Consider the following 18,977-nt stretch of genomic DNA (forward strand, 5'->3'; position numbering starts at 1 on the left):
GAGTACTGATATACTGGGGCTGCCAAAGAGTGTAACTATTGAAGGAACAGGGAGTACTGATATGGCCTGTGAGTCTGAGAACAAAGAAGGTCAGAGACCCTTATCAGAAGTTTATGTTTAAAATTCGCCACTAAGCTAAAACTGGCCCCTGTTGCTATGCTGGCCCCTCTTACTATGCTGCGTGAGACCTCCCTAGCCAATAGCTAAACTTCCACATCTGCTTCTGTATTATGCTTGCTCACTTAGGATATATAAGGACCTGGCTGTAAGCGCCAGGCACAGCTTCCATTTGCAGCTCCTCATGAGCACGGTGTCTCCGGACATTTTGAGAGTTCGCCCCTGCACAGGTTAAACTGGCCAATAAAGTAACATCTTAACTCCTGAAAGTCTCCGACGTTTGTTTTCATACCCGGTGGATGCTACAACCAGCACTGCAAAAGTGGGCAGTTTTTATTGTGAGACCTTAGTTATTCATTGATTGCTTTCTCATATGTGCCTTGACCATGGGCCTTCAGCAGACAGAGTAACCCCCTTGCTCCAGCCAGCGACCTTGGGTCCAAGCTGGTGAGCTTTTGCTCAAACTAGATGAGCCTGCACTCAAACCAGATGAGCCTGCGCTCAAGCTGGAGACCTCGGGGTCTCGAACCTGGGTCCTCTGCATCCCAGTCCGATGCTGTATCCACTGCGCCACCGCCTGGTCAGGCCCTAGTGAGCAGTTTTTATAAAAAGGTTCGCCATCATGGACCTAGAAGGTATTATGTCAAGTGAAATAAGTCAAACGAAGAAAAACAAATATCATATTATTTCACTTGTATGTAGAATCTAAGGAACAAAATAGATGAACAAACAAAATAGAAACAGATTTATAGATGCGGAGAACAGACAAAGATGTGTTTGCCAGAGTGGCTGGGATTTAGGGAACTGGGTGAAAAAAAATGAAGACATTGAGAAGTACAGATTGGTAGCTACAAAATATTTATGGTGATGGGAATATAGTTAGGCACAGGGAATATTGTCAACAATATTGAAGTAATTATGTATTGTGCCAGGTAGGTACTTGAAATATTGGGAGAAATCACTTTGTAAAGTATGTGATTTTCTAAACACTATGCTGTACACTTGAAAGTAATATAATGCTAAATGTAAACTGTAATTGAAAAGTAACATTTTAAAAATTATTTACAAGGAAAAATTTTGAGAATATTAACCAAACTATTATGAAGAGGAATAAAGATCAGTCTAAGGCAGAGACTTTTCTTAGCCACACATTTTAATTGTTTCTGATTTCTAATGAAGACAAAAAGTTTAGGGAGTAATATAATCCTGCTACAGAGTTCTCTTTATTTATGTGTGAAACTAAAATGTTTTATTATTCTTTAAGTTATGATTAGATCATCTTGTATGATTTTTGTTTCTTATTGAATGTATATAATTTCAAATTTATAATTTTTTAAAGAAATTTTTGAGCTGAATAAACACCTGGACAAGATGGAATATTGGAGTTCACCTGGTAGCTGCTCACTGTGGGAAATATTAGGTAAGTAGCTCTTTTACAAATGCTACCTTAATCATTTTGTTCATCAGTGTCTTCTACATATTACATATTTACAAAGTTGGAAATGTTTTTCTCTTCCAAAAGTTCTTCAATAAGTAGATATTAGAATGTAGGAAATATTTCCCACAGCAGTAATGTCATTAAGAGTATTCATATTCTCAAAGTATCTCCCAAATCATTACTTAATCTAAAATGTGGTAATAAAACATAATAGAAAACAACTCTTATGTAATATTACTAATTAGACAAAACAGAAAACAGTAAAATGTAATAGGAACTCATTTTAAGTTTATTTTGATGCCGATATGCAATGATTAGTAGATCCAAATGAGAAAAGAATAAGGAGATGAAAGAAATATTTTTACCTTTACTGAAGAAGATTTTGGCACATTTACAAGGCTTTAATATATTCTTCTTATTGTTTTTATTATTATTATTTTTAATTCAAGTTTTAAAAATCTGAAAACAATACCTGCTTATTTTATACTGTGTTTTTATAGATACTATGTATAAAATATTCATTGGATTTCAACAGAATTATTTGACTGCTCAGACATGACTAATATTATTTATTAAGTAATCCATATTATTGCACTTAAAGTAGAAATAATATTCAGTAACTAACCAGAAAAGAAAAGCTGATTGAGTGAGTATTTTTATAGTGTATATTGAATAGAGAAATAGTATTTCTAGGCTAGTAGGTTCTTGCTATCTGCTCCTAAATTTCTATATTAATTATAAAAGCGAGTTAATTGTGAAAAAGAAAAACAACACAACAGTGATATTGAAGTTTGAAGTTTAACAAATAATGAACGAGGATGGTAGAGGGCAGTAAATTGTCTCTGAAATCTCAAGTTGTTGGAATTATGAATTTCAGTAAAGAGGCACTAAGTATCAACAGAATATTTGCAAATTAGACATTGACAGTTTTTTTTAACTGCTAAAATTTTAAGAGGTGCTCTATAGAGGTTTGAGGCCAATATACATTTTTATGAGTCATATTACGTTCCTTGTTGTTTCTTTTCTTCTATTTTGTTTTTAATTTGCTGTTCTTTTTATAGCTACTTATGTTAGACACTGAGGTCTTTGATTTGGGAACTGTTTTTAATGTAGATATTGATAAGTGTCGGCTTAATTCTATTTCCTTGTAATTGTATGTATATATTTTATTTGTTCTTATTTCTTCCTATTTCACCTCCTTTACTAAAGATAATTAAGTACTTTTTATGACAAATTGTATCCCGTTTTATGGTATACTAATTATTCTCAAAGAAAAATTGACTGGATGATTTGAAACAGGCATTGATTTTATTCAATATTATTGCAAGAGGAGAGAAAGATTGAACTCACTCCCACTGAAACAAATAGTTGCAAGGGTTTCTAAGTGCTGTGATGAGCTAAGAAAAACAATGGAGGACTTGAGGGGAAGCTGATTAATGAGACTAGGCCATCTGGGTTTGGTAAAAACAGTGCTTACAGATGTTAGGCTCCTATGTTTTCACAGTAACTGGGAGATAGGGGCACCATCTTTTTAGATAATATATTCGGAAAAGAAAGCTACCAAGTAATTGAGAAAGATATTCTTGTGCTGTAAAACAGGCAGCATAATGGAAGAATATTTACATCTCAAAAGGGTAGAAAAGAATTTACAATTGCAAGCTTTCTAGAGTAAATATACTAAAGAAAAGCAGGTCAGGGACATAGTGAGAAAGAAACCTACTTAAATTTAGTCAACTTGAGGGGAATCTTAAGAACATCTTGTTCAGTATAATTTCTTATTTTATCATTTCAGCGGTTGCTTTAGTATATATACCTATAAATTACAGTCCACCTTTAACTGATAGCATACTGCTTCAAGTACAATGTAAGAAATTTATAATTGCATATTTTCATTTCCCTATTTTTTCTTCTTTGCTACTGGTGTCATCTATTTTATTTGAATTTATGTTGTAAACCTCATCCTGCATTGTTATAATTTTTGTTTAAACAATTATATTTTTAATAAGATTTACTTAATGAAAATATTGAAACTTTGTACACACAGTTAACATTTTCATTGCCCTGCACTCCTTTGTGCAAATCTCTATTTTCCCCTTGTATTATTTTTTTTTCAGTCTAAAGGGCTTTCTATAATATTCTTGTAATGTAGATCTACTTATTTATTTTAATCTTATGCACAGTTTATAGTTTTTCTTGCCTTGTTTTTTACTTCACTAATCTTTTCTTTTCCTGTTAATTTCTGAGTGTAGTTTTCATCAATTCCATTGTAATTTTTATTGCAAGCAGTTTGATTTGTGTGTTTTTCGATATCTCTAGTGCTTTACTTAAGTTTCTGAACTTATGAAGTACAATTAAAATAACTGTGTTAATACCCTGGTCCTCTCACTTTACCATCTCTGTCACTTTGGGATCTGCTTTAATTATAATTTTTTTTCATTATTATGAATTGCAGTTTTCTGCTTCCTTGTACACCAGGTATTTTTGTTTGGATGCCAGACAATATCAGTTATATACTGGCTGTTTGTATTCCTTTTATTGTTTTTGAGACTTGCCTTGTGTAGTTATTTGGAAGTAGTTTAGTCCTTTCACGCCTTTCACATATCAGGTTATTAGGTTAGACCATAGCTTAGTTTCTGGATAATTATCCTCACAACTTTTACTAGACTCTTCTGAATCATCTATTCAATTTGTTGTCAACCATGAGGTTTTTTTCTCTACCTAATAAAATCAGGCCCTGTGTGACTGCTGGATACTGGTCCCTCTACTTTGTCTCAGATGGTTCTTTCTTCTACGGGTTGTTTTCCTACAGTATGTTGAACAGATTAATATGCAGCTGCATACTCGAGGGTGGTCATCTTCAGGTCTCTGGAATGTTTTCTCTGTGCTTCTCTTTCTTCTATGGATTTTGTCCTTTTCACTCTAGGTGTCTTGATTTCCATGTTCCCTCAGCTCTATCTTCTAAACTTCATGTGTTGACCAGGCTCCATCTGTCATTCCCTTCTCAGTACCAATGGCCAGAAACTCTCTCAAGAAAGTAAACTGACATATTAAGCCTTTTCTTATTTGTTTTCCATTTCTCAGAAATATTTATCTTTCATTTACTGATGTCCAGTCTGATGCCTGATGTCTTAAAAACCACTTTTTCTTGTATTTTGACCATCTTTGGAATGTTTCAGGTTGTAAATTAAATCTCTCTTGGCCAGATTGAGCCTGGTATTTTTTATTATTAAATAAATGCAGTTAAATCCATTTCTATTTTTCAATGTACAGATTTCAAGATGAATGAGGAAGATATATAGCAACTATATAGCAACATAAGAGAGCTATCCCTGTTATCAACATGATGATATCACTTAGTATGAGGAAAATTTGTTTAATTAGAAAAACACTAATAGTTCTGAGTTTGCTATTAATTGACTTTTAAAAAAGTTTCCTGTAATTACTTAAATGCCCCCAAATTGTTATTTTCTTTTAACATAAGTCTAACAGTGAATAAACCCACTGTATCAGAAAGAATCTGAGCCTGTTAGATATCTCTATTTTATTTTGAAAGGCCAATGACTTTAAATTAATGAAAACAATTAGCTTAGTGGGGTTAATTATCATCATGTAACAAAGTTTCATTAACCGTAGATAAATTGAATACAGTTTTTGTTAACCATACATTAAATGCAACTTACTATAACAGGTACATTTTTTTTTTTTTTGCATTTTTTTGAAGTTGGAAACGGGGAGGCAGTCAGACAGACTCCCGCATGCGCCCGACCGGGATCTACCCGGCACACCCACCAGGGGGCGATGCTCTGCCCATCCAGGGCGTCGCTCTGCCGCAATCAGAGCCATTCTAGCACCTGAGGCAGAGGTCACAGAGCCACCCTCAGCACCCGGGCAAACTTTTGCTCCAATGGAGCCTTGCTGCGGGAGGGGAAGAGAGAGACAGAGAGGAAGGAGAGGGGGAGGGGTGGAGAAGCAGATGGGTGCTTCTCCTGTGTGCCCTGGCCAGGAATCGAACCCGGGACTCCTGCACTCCAGACCGACGCTCTGCCACTGAGCTAACTGGCCAGGGCACAGGTACATTTTTATATAAATAAGCAGTACCACTATTTCTAACTTGAAAATTCTTAGCCACAGTATCCTCAAAATCACTGCTTCCTTCATGAAAACAAAGGGATATGCCTATGTGTAAATAAAGCACTACTCTACTTACTTTCACACAAAGGGAATGGAATCACATTCTGAAGGAATGTTGTTATTCAACTCTATCTACATCTTTTCAACAATTTTAATCTCAGAAGTAAATATTGCTTAAAACACTTATTCCAATGTCTCTGGAGACTTCCTTTTGAAGGTTGGGTGAATACCAAAATGCTATCCTTTGTGTTTTGTTTGTTTGTTTTTTATCTTCATGTGTACCATGAGATTTCAAATATACTACTTTGAAGTAATGTTTTCTGCCGTTTCTATGCTGCTTGTATAGTACTCTACTCCTGCTTGCTTTTGACTCTCTTTTCAGCTTTCTTTTTCTTTTAGGTCATTATCTGTGCAAATCCATGGAGTCTTATGCTGAAAAGCTATGATTTGACTGTTAGCTCTCAAAAGTCACAAATGAGATGAGCTTGGGAACTTGAGATATATTGGTGCCAAGTGCAGAAAACTTTACTAAATGCTGCTGTTTGGGCATTGAATTACATAAAAGAAAACATGGGAACATAATCAAATTATGGGAAACACTGACTGGAATATCAGAAAATAGATCCAATATTAATTAAATGTATTATAGTTGCATTATTGATTTTGTTCCTTAGGACTTTGAAATAAAGTAAAATACATCATTCTACAATAGCATTTTAAAATCAAGTTACATACCATACCATAGTAACATTCTGAGACAGAAATAATTTGCCAGGATATAATATTCTATTTAATTTAATATCAAAGTTAAGAAAATAGTTCTAGTTACTTAGTATTTTCACTGGAACTTGGTGTTGCCAATATTTTTGGTTTTTTATTCTCTTAAAAAATTATCCATGGTAAAAGGTATATACTGTTAACTCATTGCATTTCCCTGATAACTATTGACATTAAGCATCTTATGTTTAGTAAGTAGCCTAGCACCTATTTAAACCTTTTCCTCATTAAATTATAGAAACAAAGTAAATTTTTTTTATAATTGTATTTTAAACATGATTTATATATTCTAGATATACAGGGATCATCAGATATAAATTTTGCAGATATTGTTTCTAGTTATTTTCTTAATAGTGTCTTTTAAAGTGTAAAGATTTTTCCTTTCTTTTTATTAAATTTATTAAAGCAACATTGGTTAATAAGATTACATTGATTTCAAGAGTACATTTCTGTGATAAGTGATCTTCATGTTATATATTGTGTGCCCAACATCCAAAATTAAATCATCAACCATACCATCCATGTATTTGACCCTTGTTACTCTTTACTACCCCCACCCCTCTTCTCTCTGTCTGTGTCTATGAGAATTTGTTTTTCTTGTTTGTTCATTTTCTGCTTTCACTTTTATTCACCACATATGAGTGAAATCATGTGGTTCTTAATTTTTTCCAACTTATTTTGCTTAACATGATATTCTCAATATCCATCCATGTTGTTGCAAATGGCAGTATGTCATCGTTTCATATGGCTGAGTAGTATTCCACTGTATACATGTACCACATCTTCTCTGTCCAGTCATCTGTTGAAGGGCAGGCACTATGAATAATGCTGCAGTGAACACAGGGACGCATATGTCTTTGAGAATAAATATTTTCAATTTTTTTTCAGGTAGCTACCCAGAAAAGAGGTTGAAAACCAATTTAACACATTTTAAAATATATATTATATGTGCTTGGTGTTATATGTAAGAAATCATTGATGAAACTGAGGAAGAAATATTTTCTGTATATTTTTTTAAATGTTTATTGTTTCATTTTTTTCAGGTTTTACATTTAGGTTTATGAATCATTTCAAGCTACTTTTTAAAATATGGTGTAAGTTAAAGATAAGTTTATTATGTTTTTAGGCGCAGCTATCTAATCATCTAGCATCATTTATTTAAAAAAACTAATTACCTTGGAACTTTTCTTGACAATCAATAGAATATTTGGGTGTATTTTTAGATTTAGCATTCTGTTTTATAGTCTTAAATCTAATATCACATTGTCTTAAATGCTTCAGATATACAGTGTTTTTAAATCAGATACTATATAGCCTCCAAATTTGCAATACTTTTTTATAATTGTTTTAACCATTCTAAATCCTTTGTACTTCCATATGCAAACTATTGATAAAAGAAAATTTAAAACATTTAAATAAATGAAGAATTATTATGTATATAGATTAAATGAAATCCAAATTAAATATCAAGCAGACTTTCTATAGAAACTGACAAGCTTAATATACAATTTATTTCATATTTTTGTCTTACTACACTGGTTATTCAAGAAATATCGAATAGGTGTAGAAAGAATAGAATCCTTGCCTTGTTCCTAATTTGAGGGGAATGAACACAGTCTTTCACCATTAAAAATGTTAGCAATGCGTTTTCACAGATGTACTTTATCTGGCTAAGGGATTCCTTATATATATATAAATATTTTTTAAATATATAATATATATTTAAAAATATAAAAAAATATATAAAAATATAAAAATATTTAATATATAAAAATATATATATATATTTTTTTGTATTTTTCTGAAGTTGGAAACAGGGAGATAGTCAGACAGACTCCCGCATGTGCCCAACCGGGATCCACCCAGCATGCCAACCAGGGGGCGATGCTCTGCCCATCTAGGGCATTGCTCTGTTGCAACCAGAACCATTCTAGCGCCTGAGGCAGAGGCCACAGAGCCATCCTCAGTGCCTGACCAACTTTGCTCCAATAGAGCCTTGGCTGCAGGAGGGGAAGAGAGAGAGAGGAAAGAGGGGGGTGGAGAAGCAGATAAGGTGCTTCTCCTGTGTGCCCTGGCTGGGAATCGAACCCGGGACTCCTGCACGCCAGGCTGATAATTTACCACTGAGGCAACCGGCCAGGGCCTATTTCCTATTTTGAAGTTATTTTTTGTTATGGTGATAGATAGGTAAGTAGATAGATAAATAGATTGTTTTTAATGTGGTTTGTTCATATAGAGAATTACACAGCTTGATTTTCAAATGTTGAATCAATGTTGTATTTCTTACATCACATTTCATCATAATGTATTATCAATTTCATATATTTGCAGATACTTACTAACATTTTTGTTATCAAAGTTTGCATCTATGTTTATTAAAAATATTTGTCTATAATTCTTTGTTTTTCTCTTTATTTTCCTCTTTCTTTTCTTTCTACCATTCCCCCTTCTCTTTCTCTTTCTCCCCTCTCTTTCTCTCTCTCTTTCTCTCCCTCTCTCTCTCTCTCTCAGTTATTTTCCTATAGCCCAAGGTTTGAATAACCCAAATCTTTTTTAATGTTTTAAGAATTAAGGTAGACTTTGTCATTCTGACAATGGCAATAGAGTAACCTTAAGCCTTTGCTAGCTCTCCCCTTCCTTTAAACAGTGGGGTGAAAATGAGAAAGGAGAATAGATCTTAGTCTAAAGATTAATGAGAACCTGACCATGTGGTGGTGCAGTGGATAGAGCATCAAACTGGGACACAGAGGACCCAAGTTTGAAACTCCAAGGTTGCTGGCTTGAGCAGGGGCTCATCTGGCTTGAAAACGGGCTTAACTAGCTTGAGTGTGGACTCACCGCCTTGAGCACAGGATTGCTGGCTTGATCATGGGATCATAGACATGATCCCATGGTCACTGACTTGAACCCAAAGGTCACTGGCTTGAAGCCCAAGGTCGCTAGCTAGAGCCCAAAATTGCTGGCTTAAGAAAGGGGTCACTTGCTCTGCGGTAGTACCAGCCTCATCAAGGCACATAAGAAAAAGCAATTAATGAACAGCTAAGGTGCCACAACAAAGAATTGATGCTTCTCATCTCTCTCTTTCGTGTATGTGCCTATCTCTGTGTGTCTCTCTCTCTCTGGGTCTGTGTCACCAAAAAAAAAAAAAGAAAAAGAAAAGAGAGAGAGAGAAAGAGAGAGAGAGAGAGGCTCTTGCTGGTTGGCTAGGTAGAGCATCAAGCCCACGTATGGATGTCCCAGGTTTGATTCCCTGTCAGGGCACACAGAAGTGCCCATTTGCTTCTATATCCTCCTCCTCTTGCTTCTCTTTCTCTCTTTCCCTCTTGTAAATCCATGACTCAAATCAAATGAGTTGGCCCCAGACCCTGAGGATGGCACCATGGCCTCTGCTTCAGGCTCTAGAAGAGCTCATTTGCTGAGCAATGGAGCATCGCCCCCTAGCCAGCTTGCTGGGTGGATCCCGGTAGGGATACTTGCGGGAATCTTTCTCTGCCTTCCCTGCTTTCACTGAAATAAATAAATAAATAAATAAATAAATAAATAAATAAGAGTGATGAGAACCTGACCAGGCAGTGGTGCAGTGTATAGAGAATCTGCCTGGGGTACAGAGGACCCAAGTTCAAATTCCCAAGGTTGTGGGCTTGAACATAGTCTCATCCAGCTTGAGTGTGGGCTCCCCAGCTTGAGCACCGGATTGCTGGTTTGAATATGGGATCATAGACATGTCTCCATGGTTGCTGGCTTAAGCCCAAATATTGCTGGCTTGAAGCCCAAGGTCCTGGCTTGAGTCCAAGGTCGCTGGCTTGAGCAAGGAGTTACTTGCTTTGCTGTAGCCCCTAGGTCAAGGCACATGTGAGAAAGTAATCAATGAACAACTAGGGAACCACAACAAAGAATTGAAACTTCTCATCTCTCTCTCCTCCTGTCTGTCCTTATCTGTCTCTATCGCCAAAAAAAAAAAAAAAAAAAAAAAAAAAAAAAAAAAAAAGGAGTGATGAGAAAACTCAAGAGCATTTCCATAAAAATCATAATAAGGAAGTAACTGTTTCTGCTACTGGCCAACACTGTTTTGAAAGGTCTGAATGCCACCCCTTGCACTTCTTTTCCTATTTATCTCCAAGTGCCAATATTCACTTCTTCTTTCTTTTGCCTCATAAGTACATGTAGTTCTAAGTCCTTTCCCTGTAGTCAAAGAACTGATCACAGGACACTGGATTTTTTTGTTATTTTCAGAATTAAAATAGACATTTGGCAGTATTTTTAGGTTAGCCCTACGTCAATGAGAAACTCTCCCCTCTGTCTTTTTTATTTTTTTATTTTTTTATTTTTTTATTTTTATTTTTCTGAAGCTGGAAACAGGGAAAGACAGACTCCCACATGCGCCCGACCGGGATCCACCTGGCACGCCCACCAGGGGCGATGCTCTGCCCACCAGGGGGCGTCACTCTGCTGTGAGCGACCAGAGACACTCTAGCACCTGGGGCAGAGGCCAAGGAGCCATCCCCAGCGCCCTGGCCATCTTTGCTCCAATGGAGCCTTGGCTGCGGGAGGGGAAGAGAGAGACAGAGAGGAAGGAGGGGTGGGGGGTGGAGAAGCAAATGGGCGCTTCTCCTATGTGCCCTGGCCGGGAATCGAACCCGGGTCCCCCGCACGCCAGGCCGATGCTCTACCGCTGAGCCAACCGGCCAGGACTCCCCTCTGTCTTTATTGTAGCGGGATTGGGACAAGAGCACACAAAGATTTTAACTCACAATAAATTTAATGTTTGGGCATTTTTAAGGTACTGTATTTCCCCATGTATAAGACACACCTTTTTTCAAAAAATTTGGGATCTAAAAACTAGGTGCATCTTATACAGTGGTTGTAGATTTTTTACTTGTATTTCCCACTTTTTTTTTGCATGGATGAGTAGTTGTATGAATTTTATGATGAATAAAACTTGAGTTCAATAACTTTATGTAAATTTTCTTTTTCAAATTTCGGGACCCAAAATTAAGTCACGTCTTATACATGGGAGCATCGTATACATGGGGAAATATGGTATATCAAGGAAGTGGCGGTCATGTAGCTTTACTGTTTCTTTCTTTTTATGTGTTTGGTGGATGTATTGGGAGGTGACTGGGCAGTTGCCTGTGTCTTCAGTTTCTCAGAGGTCTTCATGATCCCTTTAAGATATTTTAAAAAATTAGAATAGAAATATTTTCTATTTCTTTAAAATTTTATTCATTTTTCTGAAAAAAATTAATATTGCTTGTATTGCTTTTTTGCTACTGATGAACTCTAGCTTTTTGTTTGTCTAAAGAAAGTCCTCAGGCCCTGGCCGGTTGGCTCAGCGGTAGAGCGTCAGCCTGGCGTGCAGGAGACCCGGGTTCAATTCCCAGCCAGGCACATAGGAGAAGCGCCCATTTGCTTCTCCACCCCCCCTTCCTCTCTGTCTCTCTCTTTCCCTCCCACAGCCAAGGCTCCATTGGAGCAAAGATGGCCTGGGCTCTGGGGATGGCTCCTTGGCCTCTGCCCCAGGTGCTAGAGTGGCTCTGGTCACGGCGGAGCAACGCCCCGGAGGGGCAGAGCATCGCCCCCTGGTGGGCAGAGCGTCACCCCTGGTGGGCTTGCCGGGTGGATCCCGGTCGGGCGCATGCGGGAGTCTGACTGTCTCTCCCCGTTTCCAGCTTCAAAAAAATACAAAAAAAAAAAAAAGTGTAAAGAAAGTCCTCAGTTTATTGAAGCATAGAATTCTAGGTTGACAGCATTTTTCTTTCATCCTTTAAATATTTCACTGCTTTGTCTTCTACCTTTATATCTGGCTGAAGCCTACTCTCATTTTTATTATTGTGACAATATGTAATTTGTATTGAGCTCTGGCTACTTTCAAGATTTTTTATTTATTATTTCTTTTCAGCAATTTCATTTTAATATGCCTTATTATTGTTCTTATGTCAAAAATTAAAGCTGCAAATTTTATTCATAATGCATCTAATTTATACAACTCTCTGAACATTAGTGACACAAGCCATTGAAATTTAAGATTCAGTAAATCAGAAATCTATAGAAAAATCATAGAATAATGAAGTGTGACAAACTTAAAACATGTCTTTTATTCTTAGATTCCCAAGTTATATTTAACTTGGATAAATAATTCTCTTCCACAGTCACATATTCAGAGAAATTTTTCCTGACTTCCAGACTATCTCATGTGTTATCAATTACATTAATTTTAATCATTTATCTAATACATTCATTCAAGCCTTTATTGGATACAAGTTTTGTGTCAGATTATATTCTATATGCTAGTGACATCACAGTGGAAAAAACAGAGACCCTATTTTTTATATATCTTATACTTTAATTGTGGAAAAATTAAAAAAAATGTAATGAACATAGAGGAAACTTAAAAACATATTATTAATTATCTATTCTGAAAATGCTACATACCATATGCTATGGTCTGGATATTTCTGTCTCCCTAAAATTCATATTGGAATTCTAACCCCAAATGGTGATGATATTAGACGATGCAGCTTTTCAAAAGTGCTTAAGTTATAGAAGTGGTACCCCCATGAATGGTGTTAGCACCTTATAAAAGATAATCTAAAGAGATACCCAGACTGGAGTTATTTGTTAAAGCAACCCAAATTGACTAAGACACTGTATGATTTCAACTATGTTACATTATGGAAAAGTCAAATCTATGGTAAAGAGGCAGAAAACAGAGGATTTTAGAGCAGTGAAAGTACACTGATCACCCTACATGATGGATACATATCTTTATAGTTTTTTTCAAATCCACTGTATATACAACATTAATATTGGATTTATGATGTGCCAGTGTAGGTTTATCAATAGTAGCAAATGTACTACGGTAGTGGGGGATGTTGATGATGGGGAAAACTATGGTAGTGTAGTGTGAAGGGGTGTACGGGTAATCCTGGTACCTGTTACTCAATTTGTGAACTAAAAACTTCTAAAAACCAAAGTCTATTAAAAAAGTAATATATGTCAGGTAATTTCTATGGAGGAAAATATGAGTGAAGTTATATATGCTTATAGGCTACTAATAGATAGTGTAATAAAAGAAGTCCTCTCTGAGGAAGTGATATTTGAGCAGAGATTGCTGTTATAATGAGCATGGATAAGTGGATATTTCAAGGGAGACTGATCAAGGCAAAGCAGAGAATAACAGCAAAGGCCTGGATTTGGAGCATGCTATTATTTTGATGGACCTCTTACCCTGCTCAGTAAATACTATCAACTGAATAAACTGTGAGTCATCACACCCCTCCATCTACAAGTTGATAAACTAAGTCATTACTCAAGATACTTGCAAATATAATTATGCCATAGAATTATTATATACAGCATTAGACTACAGTTCAAAAGAAACTTCAAACATTTTCAATAACAGATTTAGAGCACAACTGCTAAAACAAATGATGCTAAATCATTTTTATAAAACATTTTCTTAGACTCTAAGAAAGGCATAACTAAAAAGAAAAGAGCATTGCTTTAAAATCAGTTACCAATTTTAAAATTATTTTCACATAAACGTTATGTTACTACCAAATTTTCCATAAATTAGAACATAGTGCTTATTTTATAACAAATAGCCTTATAATTTTAATATTACCGACCTATACATATTAGCTATACCACAATTTCTATTCCTTAATAAAATGCCTTGAGAACTTAACCACGAGCCAAGTATTTTTGTATTATTTTTTTCTTTTGTATCCACAGTGCTACCATGCAGCAGGTGTTATCCCTATTTTATCATTGATAAAACTAAGAATCAAAGAATGATTTAAAATAAGATGAAACACTTATATCTGTATAACTGGCATTAATCACCAGCTATTATAATGATATTATAGAAATATTTATACTGATTTGTAATAGTATATTCATTGAGAATAAAAATATATTTATACAGTATACTTAGTGAAAACTAAGTACTATATACATAAATATTGCTATTGATGATATCACTGAAAGTAAGACTTTATAACAATTGACTGTTTCAATAGTGTTATATCATATAACACCTTATTTGATAGATACAGTTTAGTAATATAGGTACCACAAAAATGAAAGTACCAATTTTACATATTAATGCTCAGAAATGAGATTCAGAAAAGTCCCACAGAAATAAAATGTTACTCAGTAATTTGAAAATAAGTTTTCTGTCTTTAGACTTGCAAGTTGTGTGGCCAATGATGGTATATATTATGTAAGATATATATTAAAATCTATTTTTCTTGTTAGTTAATTTGTCATTTTTTGTTTTATATGCCACATATGGGTAAAATCATATGGTTCTTATTTATTTCTTTCTTACTTATTTTGCTTAGCATGATATTCTCAAGAGCCATCTATGTTGTCACAAATGGCAGCATTTTGCCTTTTCTCGTGGATTAGTAGAATTCCATTGTATACATACTGCTCACAAAAACTAAGGGATATTTTAGGCCCTGGCCGGTTGGCTCAGTGGTAGAGCGTCAGCCTGGCGTGCAGAAACCCCGGGTTTGATTTCCGGCCAGGGCACACAGGAGAAGCGCCCATCTGCTTCTCCACCCCCCCCTCCCCTTCCTCTCTGTCTCTCTCTTCCCCTCCCGCAGCCGAGGCTCCATTGGAGCAAAGATGGCCTGGGCGCTGGGGATGGCTCCTTGGCCTCTGCCCCAGGTGCTAGAGTGGCTCTGGTCGCAACAGAGCGACGCCCCAGAGGGGCAGAGCATCGCCCCCTGGTGGGCAGAGCATCGCCCCTGGTGGGTGTGCCGGGTGGATCCCGGTCGGGCGCATGCGGGAGTCTGTCTGACTGTCTCTCCCCGTTTCCAGCTTCAGAAAAATACAAAAAAAAAAAATAATAATAAAAAAATTAAAAAAAAAACTAAGGGATATTTCAAAATGAATATGAAACGATAAAATATCCTGTAATTTTAAAAAGCAGTATATTAGCACCATATCTTTTTTTACCCAGTTATCTATCAAAAGACACTTTGGTTATATTCATGCCTTGGCCATCACAAAAAAATGTTGCAATAAATATAGGGGTCAATATATTTTTGCAAATAAATATTTTCAATTTTTTAAAGTAGATACCTAAGAGAGAGTTGCTGAATCGTATGGTGAGTCTATTCTTTTTTCTTTTTTTGTATTTTTTTGAAGTGAGAAGCCTGGAGGCAGAGATACAGACTCCCGCATGTGCCAGACCAAGATCCACCCAGCATACCGACCAGGGTGTGATGCTCTGCCCCTCTGGGGTGTTGCTCCATTGCAACAGGAGCCAAACCATTCTAGCGCCTGAGGCAGAGGTCATGGAGCCATCCTCAGCACCTGGGCCAGCTTTGCTCCAATGGAGCCTTGGCTGTGGGAGGAGAAGAGAGAGATAGGAAGAAAATAGAGGGGGAACGGTGGAGAAGCACATGGGCACTTCTCCTGTGTCCCCTGGCCAGGAATCGAACACAGGACTTCCACACACCAGGCCCATGTTCTACCACTAAGCCAACAAGCCAGGGCCTTCTTGAGTCTAGTCTTAATTTTTTGAGGAACCTCTATACTGTTTTCCATAGTGGCTGTACAAGTTTACCTTCCCACCAGCAGTGAATGAGAGTTCTTTTTTTTTCCACAACCTCTCCAACACTTGCAGTACCTCTCTTACTGATAATAGCCATCTAACAGTTATAAGGGGGTATCTCATTATAATTTTCTTTTGAATTTCCCTAATAGCTAGTGAATTTGAGCATCATTTCATATATCTGTTGGCCGTTTGAATGTCCTGTTGGGAGAAGTCTCTGTTCAGGTCCTCTTCCCATTTTTTAATTGAATCATTTGTTTGGTGTTAAGTTATATGAGTTCTTTATGTATTTTGGATATTAACCCCTCAATGGGGCTATTGTTTGTGAATATCTTCTCTCATTTGTTTGGTTGCCTTTTTGTTTTGTTGGCAGTTTCTTTTGCGGTGCAATAGTATGGTGGTTACCAGAGGGGAGGGGAGTGAGGAGGTAGTAAAGGGCAAAGGGGGTCAAATGCACAGTTACTAAAGATGATTTGACTTGAGGTGGCAAGTACACAATGTGACAGACAGATCATGTATCATAGAATTGTACACTTGAAACCTATATAATCTTATTAACCATAATTGCCCCAATAAATTTAGTTTAAGTAAAAAAAAAACCCAGATAAAGGCCCTGGCCGGTTGACTCAGCGGTAGAGCGTCGGCCTGGCGTGCGGGGGACCCGGGTTCGATTCCTGGCCAGGGCACATAGGAGAAGCGCCCATTTGCTTCTCCACCCCCCCCCCCTCCTTCCTCTCTGTCTCTCTCTTCCCCTCCCGCAGCCAAGGCTCCATTGGAGCAAAGATGGCCCGGGCGCTGGGGATGGCTCCTTGGCGTCTGCCCCAGGCGCTAGAGTGGCTCTGGTAGCGGCAGAGCGACGCTCCGGAGGGGCAGAGCATCGCCCCCTGGTGGGCAGAGCGTAGCCCCTGGTGGGCGTGCCGGGTGGATCCCGGTTGGCGCATGCGGGAGTCTGTCTGTCTCTCCCCGTTTCCAGCTTCAGAAAAATACAAAAAAAAACAAAAAAAAACAGATAAAGAGGAAAGACAACATCAGAATGCCAGAAATAACTTAAGTGAGACAAAGAAGAGAGAGTAAAATGAAGGGAGGGAAATGAGAATGGGGATGCAAAATGCCAAGAGAAACAACCTCTATGGAGAGAAAAAAATTGAGATGGAGAGGAAAGGATGGATAACAGGAGATGGAGCTAAGGAGAAAAAGGAAGTTAAAGGAGTAACATTAATAGAAAAAAGAGGAAGCAAAAGAGAAAGTTATATCAGAAGCAGGATACAAGAGTTTTGTTTACTAGTCATCTAATTCTCTCTTCTCTGAGTTTGTTTTCTCATATGTAAAAGAAAAAAATCTGAATTTTCTTTGTTAAAAAGATACATTCAAATACTGTAAGTCATTCCTTTTGATCATGACAAAATTAATTTAGAAATCAAAAATGTTAGAACATTAATAATGGGTATATGGCAACCAGTTTTCCTAAATGTAGCCCAATTATTCTAGATGCAGGGGCCTCTTCTTTGTGACATTCATTCATTATTTGCTGAGGCTTACCTATAATCCGGGTGGACCTGTTCTCATATGACTAGGGTTTATTTAAGTTTCATAAAAGTTATTGTAAATAGGAAAGAAAATTATTTACCTTCTTGAAATATAAAGATTTTATTATTTATTATGAATACATATATAGAAAAATTAAAAATATGTTACTTAGCCCAGTTTTAGTATGAATACAATATTTTTAAATTTGTGAGTAAAAAATTCTTCTAACCTAAGAATGTCTAAAGTATGTCTCACAGAGAGAGGAACAAACTCTCTTACTTAAAAAAAAGTCAATTAGAGTAGTAAACATGACTAAGGTATAATAGAATTTACAATAAAATTCAGGTTCTTAGACTATTACTGAGTATTCATCCCACTAGTGTATTTGCTTGTAGACATTTCAAATTGAATTTATGTTTACAAAAATTATCTTCCTGACCAAAATCAAAGAAGCACATCTCTTTTCCTCACTGTGCAAAATGAGTACAATATTGCATTACAGTATTGCTTCATTTATTCATGCAATATTAATTATGGAACTCTAAGGAACATCAGGGAAACAAAAATAATTGACACATTCTTTACTCCCTAAGAAATTTTCATTTCAAAATTTTTAGAAAATTCTTCAGTTTCAGCACAAAAAAATAGATTTTTATACCTGTGATTTTTTTTTATAATTTATCTTCATATATTTCTCTTCATAGAAACATATGCAAATTTGGGTACATTAAGAAATTATTTATTAATTCCAAGAGGTGAGTAAACAAAAATTGTCTAATTTTAGAACAAATAGATATATTTATAATTATTAATATTCAGTGATTTTCATCAACTTAGGATATTGTGGTGTCAGGGAGTCACCTGTCAGTTGATGGAGGAACATTCAAAAACAAGGAACCTTTTTTGCCTGACATCTCTACAAATACAATTTTAAACACTGAGTCAGTTATATATTCCCCACTGCTTTTTTCATTATGTCTTTTCACTAGAATCTTAACATCTGTACTTCAAAATGTTATCTTAAAAATGGTGAAGAGGAACTATTTTTAAAGAATGTATTTTTAAAGAATATGGTTAAGATGCAATCCTTCTTTTAGTTATCCTTATAATGTTTCTCTTGTGTGCTCAAGGTCAGAAAGTAAAAGAAGGCTATTCTTTTGAAAATGATGATTTGGATTACAAAATATGCATTTCTTCTCATATAAGTCTAACCCAGACAATTGATATCAAGAATATTCATAAACTTAATCTCAAAGAGAAAAGTAGATACCTGATAGCTTCCTCTCTAGGAAACAATAGAACCATCACTTATCTTCTCTTAGTTGTGTAGTTGGTAAGAAAAGGAGTTTGAACTGGATGAGCTTTACAGTGGCTTCCATATCAAAAGTGATTATAACTGTTTTTTGCAAATTATTTCTG

This window comes from Saccopteryx bilineata, chromosome 11 (assembly GCF_036850765.1).
Source record: "Saccopteryx bilineata isolate mSacBil1 chromosome 11, mSacBil1_pri_phased_curated, whole genome shotgun sequence".
In the NCBI taxonomy this organism is placed as follows: Eukaryota; Metazoa; Chordata; class Mammalia; order Chiroptera; family Emballonuridae; genus Saccopteryx; species Saccopteryx bilineata.